Here is a 23557-nt window from a genome sequence, read left to right on the forward strand (position 1 = left end):
ATCTATCTGAATAGGCATCTAAATGTGAAGAAGAAACAACAGCCTGGCGACATCGACAGCCTGGCGACAGTAATTAATAGGCCATTGACAGAGAGCTATATGGAGGGTTCAGTCTCCAAGTTGCTAGACTTTTTGGAAAGGATGAGACTGAAAAGCAACCTAAGAATCAGAAGAGGAGCAGAATAGATCTGAAAAAATGCAGTGGATCAGGCCAACCTTGTATAATCATTCATTATAACCTTGTATAATGATTTTTAAAGTGTTTTGTACAAAACATAGTCATAAATACGCATACTATTTTTATTTTATTTTGAACCCTCTTCTTAAAAAACATACTCCCAATCTCCTCATCTTTTTTCCCCTTCGTCAACACGTCCCCACGACCTCCAAACAGACGCGTCGCGACGCCTCCACTGTCCTCCATCGGGATGCGAGCGGCGACGCTCCTATAAATCCCGTCTTTAATTACCCCCCGAGCTGTCAAATCAGACGATCTGACAGTTTTATGACAATTTATTGGCCGATCCGGAGGAACGAAGGGCGAACGTAGCGACCGCCGCCGCCGACGCCGATGCCTGTAATGTCACCCTGACTGACGGACAACTATGCATTCAAATGGCTTGTTTTAGCCGGTCCCCGAGGATGACGGGATCGGGGGAGGCGGCCGCCCACCGGATGAGTTACGGTTATTGACGGCTGCCTTCGGTTTTATCTTTTGAGCGCCGTAGATGGGATGACGTCGGTCGGAGGGAAAGAGGGGGTTAATTGTGATTCTGGTTTGGGATCGATAGTTTTGAGATCGCTAAAAAGTAGGATAGAGAATATGCGATTTTATGCTACCATACAGTGTCACAGTATTTGTTTATTTATTGCTATACCGGGTGCGTCTCAAAAGTGGCTCACCCCTATAACTTTTTTATTTTTTTCAGATAAAAAAAGAGATTTGTATGTCAGTATCTATGCTAATATATAAAATCCTTAAGTGACTGACTCACTGATTAATCACGATCCTGCTCAAACCACTCAAAGTAAGAAGCTCAATTTTGGCATACAGGTTGATTCTAGGGTGTAGAGGTTCGATAAGAAGGGATTTTTCAAAATTCCAGTTCCAAGGGGGCGAAACCATCCCTCAAATATTACAATATTTTTTATTTAAAAAACGGTCAAGTTTCCGAAAAAACGTTTAAACACGTATATTTTATTTTGTTTTTTACATATTTTAAGATTTTTTAAAAATGTACACAGGGTGTTTCGAAAAATCTGGTCATTGATTAATCACGATCCTCCTTAAAGCGCTTGACGTAAAAAGCTGATTTTTGGAAAACAGATTGACTTTAGGGTGGAGAGTTTCGATAAGAAGGGATTTTTCGAAACTCGAATTCTAAGGGTGTGAAACTATCCCTCAAATATTAAAATATGTTTTATTTAAAAACCGGTGAGTTTTTCGGAAAAACTCTTAAACACGTATATTTTATTTTGTTGTTTTACATATTTTAAGATTTTTTAAAAATTATACAGGGTGTTTCATAAAATGTGACTATTGATTAATAACGATTCTGCTTAAACTGCTTTACTTTTAAAGCTGATTTTTGGTACACGGAATGACTGTGGGGTGTAGAGGTTCGATAAGGAGGGGTTTGAATAAGATGATCTATAAGGACACACAATAAGGACACTTTCAATAGAATGACATGTCATATGTCAACTTTTCACATTTTTGCATATGGTTTATTTGAAATTGTAACATGCGGTTCATAACGACAATTTCATTCAAAATACCAAGTGTATGGTATCAAATTATTCGTAAAAAATGCTTTATCCGAATATGCTAATGAGCCTTGTTCCATTTGAAAAAATTGAGATATGATTAAAATTGCGATTTAGGCACCTTTTCACCGGCCAGGACAAGACACGAAGAACATTAGACGATGGAAACTATTTTTTCAATGCTCCTTGATTAAAAATTAGTGTTTTTAACCCATTCATGGCACTCTAGATTGAAATTTAAAATACTATTTTTTTGAGCAATATGATATGTTATTCTATTCAGATTGTCATTTGCTATCGAATAAAGTAGAAGTAAACAAAGGATGCAATTTAAAAAAAAATCACGACTGTTCTAAATCAGCAATTTCTTTAATTTGATCTCTGATACCATCAAGTACCTGCACGTGGGACAATATTTCTGACCATATGTGACCAATATCTGCCGATTTTTATTGTATGTTACATCTAGACAACTCGTTGGTTTACTATTGTATTATGTAGATTGTAGATTGTATGAGAGGGGAAAAACTGAACCACTGCAACCTTATACAGTGCTTTTATTTTAACTCTGAATATAGCCGTCAATCATTGTAATTTGTAACTCACTTCCAGGGGCGGCTTGTCCTATGAGGCAGATGAGGCAGTGCCTCACCAATAAATTTGAATAAAGTGATGTATGCTGAATTTTATGCTGAACCCAATTCTGTGCAGAAAAGTGGTAATGCGAATGCAATTTTAAAGAAATTTTTTTTTAGGACATGCACTTTTTTTATATAGAACTGTTTTTTCATATATTTGTCAACTACGACGATATTGGACTTCCTCGTATTAATGGCCACCCTATATACATACCCCATACTAATAAAAATTCTCTTCTAATGTGCCTCACCATCTTCCAGTGCTACGAGCCGCCCCTGCTCACTTCCCTGTTGTCACTCCATAACCAACCTTTTATCTTCCATTGATGAAATAGCGATAGGCAATACTGTTTTTCGCCGAAAAAATGATAGACATAAAATAAAATTCAAAATGTTTTTTTCATTGAAATTTAGGATTCTTAGTAATTTTTTGAGCTAGAACTATTTTTTAAAAAAATATTATTTTTTGTGTGAGTATTGATTGCATGCTATTCACTCAAATCCAATGCATTGACTGTTCCGCTTTAAAAATAAACATACTTAGCAAAATAGCATTGCACTAGTGTCAAGACCTATGTTGTTAAGCCCTATGTTCACCGTTAAAATAAAAGCACGGTATATCCTATTGTGTCCCCTTTTCCTGACTTATAACTCATCATACAGTGTCAGGTCTTTGACAAAATCCAGTATCTAAGACGATTTTACAGAGGTGAGTTTTCTATATCCGATATCAGTCATACCAAAGTTTATGATACAAATGGTTCTAGTCTCGGAGCTGCTGGTGTTTCCCCATTTTCTCCACAGAATCTGCAGTCGCCGTTGTTTCTTAGCTTCAATTTACTGAGGTGTTCATTGAGGAGAAAGTGCCCTGTTAAAAACCCCGCGACAATTCGAAAATTGTTCTAAGCAATTTCTTCGAAGGTCTTAGATTCTTGCAGGGGCGGATCTAGGGTAAAATACGTCGTGGGTAAAGACAAAATTTGGCGCTCCCACAATTCAAAAAATGTGTAGAACACAACGTGTGTATTTCAAACGTTATATTATATTACTTAAAACATAAATAAAACAAAACAGAAACAAAAGAACATATTTAGTACTTATGCAGTCTTAAAAACCCTTCGAAGATCACGAAAATACCTGCTTACTACAAAATATTGCACAAAATTGCGCTTAAAATTTCACTTTTCTAGCCTTTACAGAAGCCATTTCATCTATCACTTTATTAAAGTTATTTTTTTCGGCTATTTCTTACTCTATACTTAATATTCCCAAGTCAGCCGACCGCTCACCTGACACAGAAGTGACTGGCATGGTCAGAAATATTCGCAGCGCGGTCTGCAAGTTCGGATAATTCGGAATTAAGCAATATTTTTCCAGTATATTAAGAATATCTAAACAGCTAGCTGCTTCCAAGTTTGGAAGCAATAAGCTTGCGTGATTATTGAAATTTTCCAGTTCAAGATACAGCTCTGTTGCATCCAAGTCGTTAGCATATTTAATTGCTAAATCTGCAGCATGTTTATTTTTTTATTTCTTCTAGTGGTAATGATGCCATTGACTTTCCAGAAAGGAAATAAAAATCTTCGACAACATCTTCCATAGCATTAAACCTCTAGGAAAATTGCTCATTTATTTTATCCAATGATTCAAAAATTTGAATTTTGAGTTGTTATTCTTGGGTTAATGTACCAATTTCGTCATCAGCGTTTTCATCGAAAAATCTTTTTACTTTTCTTGTCCGTTTTTCTCGGAGAAAAGGCTCAATATTGCTTGCCTCTGCAAGGATCTTTGCTTCTTTAAAGCAATCGTCGACTTTGTCTCTAAACTCAGCTAAGAAACTCTGTAATGAATTCAGCAATTTAGATGCCTCCGCGATCGAAAGCGTTGGCCTCTGCAAAGCAGTGTTTTCATTTTCGACGTTCCTTAAAAATGCCTGCCGCACGCTCTAGGTAGCGTCCACGTAGCGTCTTCTATCTAAATTTTACTATTTTATTGTATGATGTTTGCATGGTGATTAGAGTTTTTACTACTGGTTTCGGACACTTATATTTTGCCGCCCCTGTGCCGAAATTTTACTTGTAGGTATGATGTTTGCAGAAACTATTAACATACCTTATGTGTGCATGTGGTGCGTGATTAGAGTTTTTACCTATTGACGGCGTCATGGGCAGGTGCCCACCTTGTCCACGCCTAAATCTGCCACTGATTCGTAGAGGATTCCCCTTCCAGGTTACGGATGATATTTTCTTTTTTTTTTGTTGAGGAGGGAGAAAATCTTGCATAAAACACCCCGAAAGGGTAGTGCCGGATTCCTACCGGCTAAAAAAACCCTCCTCTGCCCTGCCACAGAACCGCATTGGAATCCGCTTTCGCATTTTTTCAATCCGGCCGTTGTTCTTAATCTTCTTCTATCCGATTTTGCATCATCTGGGACTCCTTCTCTTTATTTTCCATAATATGTCTTATAATCATTGTAACTTTGTCCCAGGCATTTTCCCCGTCAACTAAGCTATTTGGTACATTTCCTATGTTGAACACATTTTTTGTATGATGCAAATATTGACCTCTAATTTGATCCCATCTAAGGCATGCAAATAAAGTATGTTCTGCGTCATCTTCAGCATGACAATTTATACACTGAGGTGTGGTCTTTTTTTTTCGAACAAACAGATATTTACCAAAGCACCCATGACCCGACAACGCTTGCGTAGCCTCTTATAATCCACTTTTCGATATTCGGGATAAGTTTATGTGTCCATCTGCCATGTTTTCCATTTTCCCATTTATTTTGCCACTCAGTAATCATTTTACTTCGGGCTTCTTGCCTTGGCAACCCACAGTAAATTGCATATCTTTTTTTTATTAGAAGCTCTCTTGGAGGAATTTCAGCTACAACGCAAGCACCTTCACCAGATATTGTTCTGTATGCACAGCAAACTCTGATGCATATTGTTCTCTGCACTCTTATAAGTTTCTGCAGTTGTTTTTTATTCTGCGTTATAGTATGCCATGGATGGTATTTTCTAGATTCTTGAGTTCTGATTTAGGTTGGTTTCCACTTGGGAAGCAGAACCGTTCTGGTCCAGTTAGTAGAGTGTTAGCTACTTTTCTAGCTAGATCGTTTGCTTATTCATTTCCTTCTATCCCTTGTTGGGCTGGCATCCAGAGTAGGAGGACTTTATTTTCTTTGCCTGATTTGCAACATTTCTTTGCCTGATTTGCAAAATTTTGAATTGATGGTGACTGAGTTGATCGCTCTTAAGGCTGCTTGACTATCGGATAAGATGGCTATTTCTTGTATTGTGTTATATTCATATAAACCTTCTTTTTTTTATCTAATATGGCATTAATAAATCCGCGTAAAATAAGTAACTGGTGTGGTTCAAAATGCAAACGCTTATAACCGAAACCACGCATAAATGTGCCGCGTAAAACGACGAAATCCTGTAATTTACTTTCCTTTATATGAACTCATTCATACAATTGCGCAAAAAATCTGTAGAAACATTAAAAGCAAACTTATTGACAAATATTTTATTCGGAATTAATTATGTAATTATTCTATCGATAACTTATCGATGAAGTAATAACAAGAGGACCAACAAAGAGGCATCAGAGAAGTAATACTTGCACGAGGACCGCTCCGGAGAAGTTTAAATCAAATCTGACGCGGAACGGTCTTAATAGCATTATCTCGAAATACAACTTTGCGGATAAATTAGGCTTGCCATTTAACACAGATGTCCACTTGTCCGGAGAGCGGACGCGGCAGAGGGTCGCAAAATATGTTAATCATTTTAACGTCGCCCTGACGTTAACTGGACGTATACAAGGCGGCTCGCATATTGAACAGCTTGACCGGGACGTCGCTTGACACGAGTCGAGTGCCGTCACCGAATGGACGAAGGGCCGTGTTTTGTTTTGCCAACAGTTTAAATAGGCCATGTACGTTGATATTATCGTTGCATTTGTCGTGATTTGTATTCTAATTATTCAACAGCATTATGCAAAAAGACAATTTAGATATGGGTAATAGGAATAGGAAATAATAATAGGAAATTAGAGTTACCAGAATAGTAGTAATCAGAATTTTTTTCTCCAGACAAAAAATTCGCCTATTAAGTTGAGAGGATCTTACTCTGAGTGCCAGCCTGCCAAAGGATAGGGGTTCATGGTAATGAAAAAAAAATCGATATCGCTAACTGGATCAGAACCATTCTGCTTCCCCAGTGGAAACCAACTAAAAACAGAACTCAAGAACCTGGAAGACTCCATCCGTTACGTGGAATGGGAATCATCCAACGGTCTAAGACACTCGAGGAAATTTCTGAAGACAAACGACCAAGGAAAATTAAAGATTATCCTTGATTTATGTAAGAACAATCTTCGGATTGTCACGGGGTTTTTAAGAAGACACCGTCTCCTCGATGATTACGTTAGTAGATTGAAGCTAAGAAACAATGGCGAATGCAGATTCTCTAGAGAAAATGGGAAAACAACAGAACACCTCATCATTGAGTCCGTCGAGACGGTAATCATTCGTGCAATACACTTTGGTACCACTGATATCGGAGATTTAGAACTAGCCTCTGAAAAACCGTTTCAGCTACTTGCTTTTGTCAAAGCCTTGAGACTGTATGATGAGTTATAACTCAAGAAAGGAGGATACAATATATCTATAAGTGATTACCATTTCCCCTCCCATGCAATCTACAATCTAGTTATAGTATCTGAAAGACCTCTTACTAAATAAATAAACGACAGCTTTATGAAATATTCTTTAGCGGTACTACAGGGTAAGAGGTATCGCAAAGTAAATAGCGGTATAATCGCTTGGAATAAACAAAAAATAGTTTTTAGGCAGTGTAGTACGCTCGAGGCTGTCATCATCTTAATTCCTGGGTGCCTGTGACAACTATTTATCACTTTCATCAATTTTCAAATTGTTTTTGGTTTGCCATGAATGTCTGATGATTGTAGATTTAATTATTTTCAATGTAAATTAGCAAATCTAGGATCTTCTTTTTCTTCTTATTATTATTACTATAAAGTCTTCTAGGAAATATTAGCAACTAATGAATAAAAATAATCTGTATGTAATAAAAATCTTTATTCATGGCTGCCCTAAATAACTGATTTGACGTACAGTTGTTTGTACGTCCCGTTCCAAAAACTGGTACACTGTTTAAAACCGCTATTGGACTGTTACCGGTGGCCAAATATGCGCTACATGATGTACCAGTGTTACAGTCACAACTGGTTTTTTATCCAGAACCTGCCCAACAGCTGTAATGGAGGTCATTCTAGACCAAACACCACTGCTCATTGTCAACAATGTTTCAACAAACAGTACTGTGAGAATTGTTAGCTCAGAAGCTTGGAACACCCTCAAAAGGAAAATTCTACTCCTCCAATTCCCAGTGGATGACATACCACGAATGTAGAACTCTGAGAAACACCGTAGTATTGAGCAACAAAAGCTCTGAAAAAGAGAAACGTTTGCTTAGCAGTTAGAAGAGAGGAATGTCCTCCGGAAACAGGAATGTCTTCGGGAGCAATGGGCACCTACTCCAGCATCCTTCAGGCAGAAATTTACGCTATAGCCATCTTGTACTATAGCAAAGCAGTCTTAAGAGTGATCAACTCAGTAACCATCAACTCGAAGTTGGTCGAAGAATGCGGAGAGAAGAGAACAAATTAGGCAAACAAAATAAACTCCTTCTACTCTGGGTGACAACCAAGGAATAGAAGGTTATTACCTTTCATTAAAAAGCAAACAATCTAGCTAGAAAAAGAGCGAACACTCCACTAACTGGTTAAGTTGGTTCTCACTTGGGAAGCAGAACGGTTCTGATATTCTGCTTCCCAAGTGAGAACCAACTTAAAGCGGAACTCAAGAACCTGAAAGACTCCATCCTTAACCTGGAATGGGACTCCTCCGAGTATTAACTCGGAGAAATTTCTCATTGACGACCTAGAAAATCAAAGATTTTCCCTTGATTTAAGTAAGAACAATCTTCGAATTGTCACGGATTTTTTAACAGGACACGTCTCCTCAATGAACAAGTTTGTAGATTGAAGCTAAGAAACAACTGTAATGCAGATTCTGTGGGGAAAATGGAATAACACCACACCTTGTAACTGAGTGCGCCTCCTATAAATTCTAAAATTGCGCTAACATCTGATAAATACTTTTATATTAATTTAAATAATAAATTTATAAAGTTAGTTAGACGCCATTTAACATCTAGGTAAAAAGAAATATTTCCCTAATTATTGTAACCCTTTCCGTAATGTTATATTTTCTGACTTCTAATTTGTGATATGGCATACAAAAAATCAGTGACATACTCGAAAAATTAAATATTTCGGCATCTACCAAAACCATTTATGTACCTTTCTCCAAACACAAAATTTCCAAACCAAACATTAGTAAAGCGACCGTTAACTTTATTAATTGGTAAAACAGGGGCCATTCTCATAAAGCTGAAAATTAAATGTAAAACCTGTTAATGAGTTCGCCACGAAAAGCTTTTACAGCATCTTTTCGCATATTTGTTCCGAAACCATTCAGTTGTGTAAATAGTTTTTGCCGCTTTTTCCCGTCTCGGGAAATGCTGTTTCGGCATTTCAAAATGTTTTGAATAACTGAAACACTATGTTTTAGAAATTCAATTTAAGAAGTATAAAATGTCCATTCTCTATTCTAATGTATAATTGAAAAATGTTTAGCGTAATAATTTAATATTTTTTTTTCAAACCAACGGATTTCAGATTTGGGTTACTGATTACTGTTATATGTTATTGGCTTACAGGAAACTACTTAAATAGGATTTGAAAAAATATATGGATGTGAGTAAAATTGTGATATCTCTTCAAAAAAGGCTTCTAGGTTTTTCGCCACTAGAACAAAATCTTCAAAATAAATTAGTTCTTTTTTGTAAACACCGGTGCAGTGATCTAACAAAGACCAATTTGTCAGCTATTTTACTAATAAAAATTTCCTTAATGGACAAACAATGCTTAACGTTTTAGGAGGTATCTCTACCCGATGCACGGCGACGTCGGAAGTCAAAATAAGAAGAAAGCACTATTTAAAATATCTAAATACAACTATTCAAGAATTTTTTTAGCAGATAAGTCTATTATAAACAGTAGAAGTTCTGTTAAAATGATATTATATGACATCAATCTCGAAAATTAACAATCACTACCTGATAACAATTATTCATTCAGGTAAAATTAAAAACCTTCAACTTTTTGTAGGTATATAATTATTTTTTTTAATCTTTACTTATGTTTATTAAAATCAATTTATACTTCGGCCTTAGATACAGAATGGTGAAGTGCTATGTCTGGTCCGTTTTGTTATATGGTGTGGAAGCATGGACACTGAAGGTAGCAACAATGAACCGAATTGAAGCGTTCGAAATGTGGACCCTACGACGAATGCTAAGAGTGCCCTGGGTCAACCGTGTGAGGAATGAAGACATTCTCAGAAGAGCTGGTCTGGAACAACGTGAACTCTTCGAAATCATCAAGAAGAGGAAAATAGCCTATTTGAGACACATACTACGTGGAAAACGCTATCACTTTCAGCGTCTGATTCTCCAGGGTAAAATAGAGGGGGGCAAAAGGGGAATAGGTCGAAGGAAGCTATCCTGGCTGAGAAATATTCGTCATTGGACAGGCATACAGGACTTCCAAGCACTCCAAGTCGCTGCAGTTAACAGAACCATCTGATGAGGAAGAAAAAGAGGAACGCCTACGCAGGAATCTGCACGGCACCTTAAGAAGAAGAATTAAAATCAAAGGAAGGGATAGCCATGACCTCTACAGATGGCTGAGCAATACATTTATTTATATTAATTTGAATTATAAAAATCTCTCATATTTTTCGTTTGGAAGCTATCGGTTCTTTTATCATAATTTTTGCGTTGTTAAAATCTACTCTGTGCCCTGGGTCCCATGAATGCTGGCAAATCTTACATTTGTAAAAATCGCCCTCTTTTATATAATCATTATGTTCTTTAATTCCAACATTATTTAACGGTCTAGGTATATGTTTCTCTGTTATTTTCTCTTCTAGATATTTTGTCTATTACATTTTTAGTTTGTTGTTCAGTGTTCATTGGTTTAGTGAGGGTTAAAGTGGATGTAAGTATATTTTGTGTTTTTAAGGATGTTCGTATGTTATATGGTTGTCTCTCTTATTTTTTCTGAAATGGCCTCGTATATATGCAATAATTGTAAGTTGTATACCGAGAGCGTCTCAAAAGTGGCCCACCCCTATAACTTTTTTATTTTTTTTTCAGGTAAAAAAACGAGATTTGGTATATTATTCTTAGTATCATTTTGGTATTAGGATTGATCGACGTATTTAATTGTTTTCGGTCACTTCCTCTTTCACCGGAAATGACTGCAACTTTTGATTTTCAAATGACACCCTCCCTATTTTTTTACTTTATCCGATAGAAAATGACACTCTCTGAATAGAATGACATATCATATGTCAACTTTTGACATTCTCGCTTAAAAAATAATCGTATTCTAAATTTTAATCTAGATTGCCATGGCTGTGTTAAAAACATTCATTTTTAACCCAGGAGCCTTGGAAAAATAAGGAAAAAAACCAATGGAATGAGGGTGACTCATTAGCATATTTAGAAAAATTATTTTTTTTACGAATAATTTGATACCACACACTTGGTATTTCGAGTCAAATTGTCGTTACATTTATGGCCATCGCACTCTAAATTAAAATTTAAAATTCTATTTTTTTTAAATGAAAATGTCAAAAGTTGACATATGCTATGTCAATCTATTTAGGATATGATATTTTTTATCAAATGGAATAAAAAAATACAAAGGGTGATTAGGTTAGAATTCTTAGTTAAAACTTGTTAGTTAAAAACGGTTAGTTAGAACTGTTAGTTAAAATTGTAGTCATTTCCGGTGAAATAGGAAGTGAGAAAATAATTGAATACGTTAATCAATCCTAATTTATGTCATACATTAACATACCAAATTTCGTTTTTTTATCTAAAAAAATAAAAAAATTATAGGTGTGAGCCACTTTTGAGAGGCACCCGGTATAATGTGCATTGTCATCATAGTGTGCGTTGTCATCATAGTCGTTTTTATTAATAATTTTTCGATGTGGTTTATATCTTTGTTTATAGTGAATTATTTTCTGAACATATTGTTTTTGCCCAATCATGTAAATTTTATATAACGCTTTTTTTTAATAAAAAAGACACTCCCAAGTCGATAGGTCATATGGCTGAGGTCCGCGGTTCAGATTCTTCGTACTCGATGTAGGCCTCGTCCAGATTAGCTATAGCAGCAAAAAGGAGACGCTAAGCTAAACTGCATTACTTTAGTTTCGTTTTATATACAGGGTGTCATTGAAATGGTGTAAAAAACCATGTAGGTATCCAATCCATCAAAGCAAACTCTGTGCCTTCAATTTTCTCGAAAACCATCGCTCTGGGCGATGTGCAACAGGAGTACCTTTTTTGTAGGAAAAAGTATGTAGTTTTCAAAAAATGATCCCACGTTGCAAAAAAATAACCTCTAAGAAGTTATTCACGTATACAACCCCCTACCCTTGCAAAAACTACCCTTTCCGCTTTTCCAAATAATTTTTCAGTATCACCATTTGATTTAGGGTCAAAATTTATGGCAAAACATTTTTTTTTCGAAATTTTATCTCGTTTTTAAGCCTACAATTTCAAAACAACCGTTTTTTAAATTCACCCTTTCATTGCCCCTACCTCCCTTAATATGCATTTTCCGCCCTATACTTATAGGAACTTTTTTTTACTATTTTTAGGAGTACTATCATCCCCTGATTTTTTTACACCATTTCAATGACACCCTGTATTTTATTGGAGGGGAATAGTTAATCACCGCGACCTTATAGATCTATTGTGTTCTTTTTTCATCAGTTATTACTCATCATATATTCACTGTTCGGTTTTTATATGATTCAAAATAAAAAATATATAAATTGTAAAATTAGTAATTTTTTAATGGCCATAATGCGTTCTCTCAAAATCATGGAACAACTAAATCATTTCCATAGATCCAGTGACGTACCGTGACTTTGAATTTTGAGACCAAAAACTGAAACAATAATTTGTCAAAAAAATCATATTACAGCTATATGTTTTATTTTGCATAAAAATGTTAACTAATAAGTTAGAATAATTATATTTTTTTCCCTGACTAAGTGCTAACTTATCGCTAAATTTAACTAAAGCTAAGTACAACACAAATCTTAAATACGTGGACTATTATAACAACAAATACATCGTAAAAGACTATTTTGGTAGCATTCTGAACTAGAATTCAAGTTAAAAATTTTATAAAATAATTTAAAGAAAAAATGTTAATTCCAGTTAATATTAATTTTTGTATACTGTTCAGATTTATCTGGTCTTTTATCATATATTTAGGAAATTAGAGAATTACCTGAAGATTTTCATCTAAAAATTGGCATTGATAGTGGTGGTGGATCACTTAAAGTTTGTCTGAATGCGCTCCCTGAAAATGATCCCGAATATTTCAAGAAATATAAAAGTGCTGGAATTAATAAACTATTCATAATTGGCTTAGGACCAAAGTTGTCTGAATCTTATGCTAATATTAAAAGCCTCTTTGAGACGTTAGATTTGCAGTCCATATGTGGAATTTGTTCCTATACTTTTGCCGCTGACTTTGCTTATATATTCCTTGGTCTTCAGTCAAATTCATCCACTCACACTTGCCCATGGTGTGATGTAAATGTAAAGGAAATGGAAATTAAAGGATCATTCAGAACTATAAAAAGTATTACAGAAAATACAAATTTATGGCAACAATCTGGAGGAAATATATAAAAACAAAAGCCAAAGATTTTAGTAAGCGTTTTTGTTTGAAATATTTTTTTTGTATTTTTTAAACTGTTGTTCAATGAACCATATAAAAAAGGGCAATTATTGTTTAGAAAACTGTATAAACATACCGTTAATCATTGGCGACGAAGAAACACCTGTCTTAAAGTATATTCCCCCTCCTGAGCTTCACCTTTTGTTAGGTGTGGTTCAAAAACTATTTGATTGTCTTGAATTGGAGAATACCAATGTTGCAACAGATTGGATAAAAAAAAGCGGGATTGAAACTAGATCATTATGGAAAATGTAACGGAAATAACGTCAGACAACTTTTAAAGAAAGTCGATATTTTGAAGACGATATCGCCCGGTAAAGAATCCTATTCAAAGTTTTTAGAAGCAAAAATCTAAACATCTTTTTTTTAGGAAATAAATATATTGCAGTGTTTTCTGCATTCAATCAAGTAGTTTTGAGTTGTTTTGGTCAAGCACTAAACAAACATTTTGAACATGACATCGAACAATTTAGATTGGAAATACTCAACTTAGGTATTAAGATAACTCCAAAGATTCATAGTTTATAAAAGCAAATCATAGAGCTCTAGGATTTTACTCGGAACAAGCATCTGCGAGCAGGTTCATTTTTCCTTTAAATTATTTTCTAAAAATTTTAACTTCAATCCTCGTTCAGAATGCTACCAAAATAATCTTTTACGATGTATTTGTTGTTAATGTAATAGTCCACGTATTTAAGATTTGTGTTGTACTTAGCTTTAGTTAAATTTAGCGATAAAACCACTTAGTTAGGGAAGAAATATAACTATTCTAACTTATTAGTTAACATTTTTATGCAAAATAAAACATATAGCTGTAATATGATTTTTTTGACAAATTATTTATCAGTTTTTGGTCTCAAAATTCAAAGTTACGGTACGTCACTGGATCTATGGAAATGATTTAGTTGTTCGATGATTTTGAAAGAACGCATTAAAAAATTACTAATTTTACAATTTATATATTTTTTATTATGAATCATATAAAAACCGAACAGTGTATTACTCATCATACAGTCTCAGGGCTTTAAAAAAGCCAGTATCTGAGACGGTTTTAGAGAGGTTAGTTCTTCATCTTCGATATATGTCGCACCAAAGTTTATGGTACGAATGGTTGTCGTCTTCCCGCACTGAGTGATGAGGTTACTTTACCCCATTTTCTCACAGAATCTGTATTTACCTTTGTTTCTTAGCTTCAATCTACTGAGATGTTCATTAAGGAGACAGTGTCCTGTTAAAATCCCGTTACAATCCAAAGATTGTTCTTATTTAAATCGAGGAAAATCAAATACTTTGATTTTTCTCGGTCGTAAATTTTTTCGACTGTCCTAGACCGTTGGAGGATTCCGCATACAGAATGTAGGCCTCGTCCATATTAGCCATAGCAGCAAAAAGGACCAGTTAACTTAAAATACTTTACTTTAATTTCTTTAATTAATTATAATACACCAATTTAAAGAAGGATACCGTCGGTCGGGATCGTTTCAATAAAATGAATAAATATAAGGTGGATCCCGGATCTAAGGCTAATGAGCGGCAGTTAATGTCTTTGCGCTGACTCACGACGCAATTTAAACAATTTGTGACTTGAAATAACATTAAAATCCGTCTCGCCGAGCGCGTAAATCAGGATTTGGGACAAAGGCCCCGAGTTTTGGGCCCTCGAGATCGAGCCAGCCAGTGAGGGAGGGAGAGGTGGGCGAGGCGACGTCCGATTTGTTTGGATAAGAATTTTAAAAGCTCCCCGCTCCAATAAATATTGCGACTTAGGAAAGTAGCTACCTGTAAATTGTGACGGAGATTAGTAAGAGTGAAAATGTTGCCAGTTATTTCAACTGGCCATTGAATATAGCCGATGACTGTGTGGTAACTAGAGATGTGCAAAACTGAGATTTTCCAATCGCAATTGAAACTGCAAATGCGATTTTTAAATCGCTGCGACGCGCGACGGTAACCTGCAATTGCAATTTTAATATTTACATATTCTATTCATTCTATTCTGTGAGAGAGAGTGTCATTGCCTATCGAATAAAGCAAAAAAAAATAAGAAACAGTGAAACAGGAAGTGATTGAAACAAATTGATTACGTCAATAAATCCTAATTTATGTGTAATAAATTATGCTTACATACCAAATCTCGTTTTTTTTTCAGAAAAAAATAAAAAAGTTCTTTAACAAACCATTCTTGAGAAACACCTGGTATACTATGATCTCGGCCCTAGACAATAATACCTCTATAAATAAATAATATCACAGACAAAATTCAATCGCAGTTTACTATAAAATGCTTCAATGTACCACAAAATCACATTCGCAACAATATCGCAAGTCGCAACTTCTAAAAATTGACTCGCAAATAGAAGAGGTTATCACGGTCCTAGTTTACAAAATCACAATCGCAATAAAATCGCAAATCGCAGCAAAATCGCAAATTATAACAATAATAATATTGGTTTCCTAAATTGAAACTGGCAAATAGAAAAAATCGCAGTCGCAGTTTCCTATGAGAGATAATCGCAGGTTGCGATTGCAATTTTAAAATCGCTGCGATTGAATCGCAGTTTGCGATTTGTTGCTAATCTCTGGTTTTAACCACTAAACTTAAACGTTTCTGTTAGATCTCCCTACGGGGTAATTCTTGGTAGAATATTTTTGAAACTTTAGATTATTATACAGGGTGTTTCAAAAAACATGTGCTCTTTCTCATTCCTCAAATAAGATTTATTTCTTAGATCAACATAGGTCCGATTCTGCTTTGTTTCGTAGCTACAAGGAGTCAAAATGTTTCTTGAAAAAAAAATTTTTCGATTTATTGTAATTTTCTTCTAAGCGCTTTTAGCGATTTCAATGAAATTTTGAGGGTATGTGAGTGTTACATATTTTACTCTGTGAGTGTTACATATTTTAGTACTAAAAAGGTATCGACATATTCATCAGGGTGCATATGAGTTATTACCGGAATATTTTACTGAAAAAGACATATGCGCCACTGACTTTTTCTATTAATTTTATTAACAACAATTTATAAAATAAAAATAAAATGAATACGTTATTTATTTAATTTAATTAATAAGTTATTAAAACAAAAAAAAAAGATTATGATAAATTTTATATTACTGAAATGACTTTCACAAATCTAAGATTTGTCAGCATTCATGGGACGCAGGGCACAGAGTAGATTTTAACAACGCAAAAATTATAATGAAAGAAGCGACAGCCTCGAAAAGTAAAATAGAAAAGGCTTTTTAATAGAATCTAATAAAAATAAATGTATTGCTCATGCACCTGTAGATGTTAGAAATGTATGGCAATCGCTTCTTTGATTTTAAAGTACATAACATAAATAAACATAACATACGTAAAAATTAAAACAAATTAAAAATAGTTTATAAAAGACGAATCTGCTAAAAAACTAAAATGTTCTCGAATAGTTGTATTTAGATATTTTAAATAGTTTTTTTCTTTGCTCTTTTTGTTTTCTTTTGCGGGAAGTATATCTCCTTTCGACGAAAGAAAGAGATATACTTCCCGAAACGTTAAGCATTTTTTTGTCCGTTAGGCAAATTTGTTTATTAGTGAACCACTGCTGACAATTAGTCTCCGTTGGATTGACGCAGCTGTATTTACAAAAATTAAATATTTTATTTTAGATATGAATCTAAAAAAAAATATTTAGAGATGAATCCGCCACAGAGGTATATACATTTTTCAGTTACTAAAATTTATAACATTGATGTTCAGTGCTACCTACAACAAATTAAAAAATATATATACCACCAATTATTGGAAAAAGAACAAAAAATTTTTATGGAATTTTTTAATCCCTTAGATTTATCCCCGATCAGGCTGTCGTACAAAATAGTTACCTCAAATTTAAAAAAAAAACATGGTTAAAACATCCTACAGTTTCAATAACTGTCGTTGAATGATGTTCTTCAAAATCTAATACTCAGGTATAGTATTTTCGAAATCAATTGGAAGTACTGAGGCCTTTAATTCCTTTGTCCAGACGTTGCGGACAAAGGCGCCGACAAAGACCCAGTCTGTTCCAACTTTCCTTGTCCAAGCCGAAATTAAGTCCCAGTCTATTCCAACTGACTAGAAAAACTATAATTATATATTAGATCTTTTACTATTAAGTTTCAAATTAATATACAGGATAAGTCTTAAATAAGTACTAATATATTTAGGGGTAGTATATTTCTACCCCAGACACACGTATATGAGTTTCTTAAAATTACAGTGTAACTACTCTTACTAAATTTTGATACATCTAAAAGCGTGTTTTATTAAAATACTAATATTTCAACGATGTTTCACAAGGATCCAACTACAGACCCAGTACTATTTTTTGTTCTTAAATCTTTATTTTGAAGGCTATTTTAAGGTGCATTCACACCGCCGGCGCCGTGCAAATTATTTTTTTAACATATACTTTCGTGCGCGCTAAAATAATACACGCCAAAAGCACATGTTAAAAAAATGTTTTGCGCGGAGCGGCGCAGCCGGTGTGAACGCACCTTTATAATTAGTTTTTTGATTTTCAAAATGGTGTATTAAGAATAGCTCAGGAAGTTTGAGACACATCTGACCAATTAAAAATAAATTGATTCTGGGAACATATGTTTGCTTTTGGTACGCAATTTTAAACTGCATTGGTAGTAATTTTACAATTGAAATAATTAAAGGAGCGCCACAAAGTACATAACAATGAATTGAATTTGCGATTAGGCAAGGCAAGTGTTCATATCCACGAAACAATATTTTAACTGGAAAGTTGGATCAGTGTGGAAAGCACTGTCCAGGAAATAATTACGTCGGGCGCCGTTTGTCCTCCAACCCGATGTTAGCGCCAACTGTCGTCAAGCCGAGACTCTAATTACAACATAAATATGACGTTACGACGACGAGTTTTTTGTCTTTAGTAATAAGGAGTCCTACGATCCGAACGAGCTGATACAGCCATCATAGCTGTTCTACTGTTATGGGTTAAGTGCTGTCGTAGAATAGATGGCAGTTGTTATAATTAGAAACTGGTCGGATATGCCATAAAATTGAACGAAAATGAAATGTAAGAGACGTATAAAGTGATATTCGCATATAAATTATTTAGATTGTAATAACAATTAACACATAATTACAGTATACAGTATTTTGCAAATTACTGTAAATATTAAACTTTTTATATACTCAGATGCAAAAAAACGCAAAAACAATTTATTTTAGATGGTCTATACTTACTTTGCAATAAATATCGTAGTCTTAAATCATACAGGGTGTTTAAAATTCTACGCCAAACTTTCTAAAGTATAAAATAATTTTTCTTTGTTTTTTTAAGAAACACCCTGTATGTTATTTTTATTAGATGGAGAGTTAAAAAATTAACATTTTTTGAATATAAAGTATTTAAACATTTTTAACGGTTTTGCAGATACTATATTATTTCATATAGCTCTTTCAACGGTAAAATACGAGAGAAAAATCATTGGGTGGTTTTGATAAAAATGTATTGTGGAAAATGCCATATGAAATATAAAACCGCGAATATCTGCGAAACCGTTTAAAATTTTGAAAAACTCTATTTTCATTTTTAATTTTACATCTATTGAAAAAATAATATACAGGGTGATCCATTTAAAAAAAAAACAAAGAAAAATTATTTAATATTTTAGAATGTTTGGTGTAGAATTTTGAATATCCTGTATTATTTATGAATACCATATTTATATCAAAGGAAGTACAGACCATCTAAAGTAAATACCTAATATAGTTTTGATTTCAGGACAGTTCTTGTATTTTTAATAATTTTTTTAATAAAGGCTAAAAAATATATATTTTTTATTTATTTATATCTCTGAAACTATCAAAATATATTTACTCATATATTAGGATTATGTAAAGTGATCTGAAAGGAAGCCAAAAATGCAATAATATACAGGGTGTTCCGTTTAAAAAAAATATCCCGCTCCACTCACATTTTTTTTGAGCTAACCTCTAAAAGTTAAACTATTTTCCTGAAATACATCCTGGTACAAACTTTAGGTTTGCACTTAAACAAAATTCCCAAGTTTTTTATTTTAGGAGCAACAGATGCCCGATGCACTATTGCCAGACTTTGTATAACATTTATATTTAAAAAATGATGACGTAATGATTTTGAAGTAAAAAGGGGGCATTATACACATTATGTGTCTTTTACTAAAAGATGTATAACAACTACGTAAAAAATCTTGAAATTACAAAGCGGCAAGTAGATCAAGTTTTATATTGTACATTGCATTGCCAAAGAGTAAACTTTACCATAAGGGACAAGTGCCTTAATTGGTGCTACAGAAGCCTTAAATGTATATTTTTATAAAAGTATTAAACTTACCATAAGGACAAGTGCCTTAATTGGTGCTACAGAAGCCTTAAATGTATATTTTTATAATATATATATATATATATATATATATATATATATATATATATATATATATATATATATATATATATATATAATAGTATATTTTTATAAAAGTATTAAATGTACCTATATCACTAAATTATAATCTTCTAGGAGTATTTTATTAAATGGTTTTACCTGTTTGTAACTGTCTTCTATTAAAATAAAATATCCTATACCTATCACAACCTTACAAATAGTAGGAAATAAAAAATAGTTACTATTAACTGCTTAACATATTGTTCTAAGTGTCTACCTTACAGTAAATTTTTGTTTGTTTTCAATAGTATATCTGTACTTAAAAGCAAATTTATGTAAGTGTACTAGTATTATATTAATGAATGTTATACTGATTCATATGCTTCGTGTTACTTGTTAATAAATAAATTATTTATTGTATTTAGAAGAAAAAATTCTTCATCAAGGTTTATTTTGGATTTTAATTTGGATACAATAATATAATGGTCGGTTGAAAAAACATGCACCGCGGCAGCACCTCCTAATTAACATAAAAAGGCAGACACCAAACAAGTGCCGCATCTGAATATTTTTGGGTCTTAATTTGAAATGTTTGTCCATATCTGTAAGTAAAACAAAAAAAATATTCTTTTAGTTAGTTAATCTACAATGGATCACGACAGTGGCGGACTAAGCCTGTCGGGGGCCCGGGGCGGCAAAGCTAAATGTGGCCCCCGGTCTGTACATTTTGTAAAGATTGAATGGCGTACGTATAATGGTTGACAAATTTCAAGTATTTATATACTGTACTAATTGTAATAAAAATCGATATATATATATATATATATATATATATATATATATATATATATATATATATATATATATATATATACAGGGTGAGTTTCCTAAGATGTTCTCTATGGGTATCTCGGAAACTACTGGAGATAGAGAGTCAGTTAAATGGAGAAAGAATTGCAGTTTTGTGGGGTCATAAATATGCGCTTTTCAGATTTTCGAAAAAGTTCATGGCTTACTAGATATTTCGAAAAAAACAAATTTTGGCTATTTTAAAAATTGTCCCTAATTCCATTATAATCTATTTTAGACAAAAAGTTTTCAGATAAAAGTTGTAGATAATCACATCCCTAATGAGATTGTGTTCTCCGATTTTTTCTAAAGCCTGTCATTTTTGACATATGACACAAACATATGTTTTTTTAAATGGAAACCATAGTTGGCCATGACTTTATAAAGAGCGCCATTTTTTAAGCTTTTTAGCGATATAAGCTAAAATATGTTTTCTTCGAAAAATTATCGAGTTATAGCCAATTCTTATCATTTTTAAATAATTTCACTTAGTTAGCCATGGAAACAAGTTCAATCGTCGTTGCTCTCAGAAATGTGAAATTGTCACATCCAATCTTTGTAAATTAACATAAACAAAAATTGTAAATAAGAGTTTTTTAAATGAAGAACAGGGTGTAGAATTATTGGTTCAACTTTTCTTGGCTATACAGTTTCGAGGATATGTTGATCGGTAAACGTTACTTTTTTTAGAAAACGGTTTTCAAGACATGTTAGAAAAGTTAAATTTAGATACTCGCGCATTAATACAGTGGTTCCAACATGACTTTCATTATGACGCACCAACACCCCCACAATGAAAGCAATGTTATTTAAAAAATAATTTATATCATAATTATGTAGACTCAGAGAGGTGGACCAACTGCATGGGTCTCACCTGACCTATCCATTTTAGATTTTTTTATGCGGTATGGTTAACAACAAGGTTTACAAAAAAACTTATGAATTAAGAGAGGCACTCGAAGAAGAGGAACAGGAGAAGTTTAATTAAGTCGACCGGTCGTTCTGTGACAATAGCTAGAAATTCAGTTTTAAAAAGATACATTTATGTACTCAAAATAATTGCGGATTTTTTAAACATTTTCTAAAATAACTTAAAGTGTACGTAGTGACATTATTTTTTTGAGTTTTAGTTTGTGTAATCTAAATTATAAAGAGCCGTTTAATAACATATTTTGTCTTTTTATAAGTTATAAATCACAACAAAATTTGAACACCATGGAAAAACCGTTCTGTAAAAAACGTAAGTAACTTTCACCGGTCAACGTATCCTGTATGTCCAAGAAAAGTTGAACCAATAACCCTACACGCTTTTCTTCATTTGAAAAATTTTTATTTACAATTTTTGTTTATTTTAATTTACAAAGATTGGATGTGACACAATTTCACATTTCTGAGAGCAACGACGATTGAACTTGTTTCTATGGCTAACTAAGTGAAATTAGTCAAGAAAGATAAGAATTGGCTATAACTCAGTAATTTTGTGAAAGAAACATATTATAGCTTATATTGCTGAAAAACTTAAAAAATGTCGCTTTTTATGAAGTCACAGCCAACTATGGTTTCCATTTAAAAAAACATATGTTTGTGTCATATGTCAAAAATGACAGGTTTTATAAAAAATCGGACGACACAAACTTATGAGGAATATGATTATCTACAACTTTTATCTGAACACTTTTTGTCTAAAATAGATTGTAATGGAATTAGGGACAATTTTTAAAATAGCCAAAATTTGTTTTTTTCGAAATATCTAGTAAGCCATGAACTTCAAAAATCTGAAAGGCGCATATTTATGACCCAACAAAACTGCAATTCTTTCCCCATTTAACCGACTCTCTATCTCCAGTAGTTTCCGAGATGCCCATAGAGAACATCGTAGGAAACTCACCCTGTATATATATACAGGGTGTAACAGAAATAAGTGCAAGTATTTTAAGGGGTGGTAGATCTCGATAAAAGAAACATAATTTTTCTTTATCGTTTTTCAAATAAGTCCAGAATAACGGAGTTATTTTACTTCGAAAATGTCAAAAAAATTATTTTTGCTAAAATTTTGAACCACTGGATCTTTTCTGGATTTTCTCTCTTGTAAATTTAATCTAATACCTATGTTGTCATATTAACAAGAAATTATGTTTTTTAATTAAAAAAATTCCCAAAAAATTTTTCAAAAAATATCGAGATTTCAATTTTTTTTTTCGCGAAAAAAATCTCATAGGCGTGTTTCTGGGGTTGAACTATACTACCAGTTAAAATACTTACACTTATTTCTGGGACACCCTGTATATTACAGTCAGTATGTCCCCGGATTGTCTTTACAAGAGAAAAAAAACTTTTTAATTATTGACTTTTTGAAAAAAAAGCGTTCTTCATAAGAATTTTTGCTTGTTGTAAAATGGCGTTTATAATTTTCTAAATATCCATACCGTTTTAGAAAAAATAAAAAAAACATAAAAATGTAGTTTTTTAATGTAATTTTTCCCCAAAAAAAATCCTAAAAAAATTAAAAGTCCTAAAAATTAAAAGGCTATGGTAATATCATTTCGATTTCATTTTTTGATAGATCGTTATACATAATTAATTTTGATTAACCTCATATTTTTTAATGTAAAAGTATTACATTTTTCGATAACTATTATCACCCTTTCCGTAGCATTGGACTAAATAAATTTTGTGCCTCTTTAACATTTTAAAACAGCAATAAATATGACTTATAATTATTAAAATATATATAATAAATATAATTCAATTATATAATAAATATAATTAAAATTCTGTCAATAATAATCTCTCAAAAAATGAGAACGAAATTATATTACCATAGAAACGCGTTTTATTTTTACTAGTTCAAAAATTCAACTACATTTTCATGTTTTTTATTTTTCTCTAAAACGGTATGGAAATTTGGAAAAGTATAAACCGGAATTACCATTTTAGAACAAGCAAAAAA

Source organism: Sitophilus oryzae, unplaced genomic scaffold, assembly GCF_002938485.1.
Source record: "Sitophilus oryzae breed Bouriz unplaced genomic scaffold, Soryzae_2.0 scaffold_1368_pilon_pilon, whole genome shotgun sequence".
NCBI lineage: Eukaryota > Metazoa > Arthropoda > Insecta > Coleoptera > Curculionidae > Sitophilus > Sitophilus oryzae.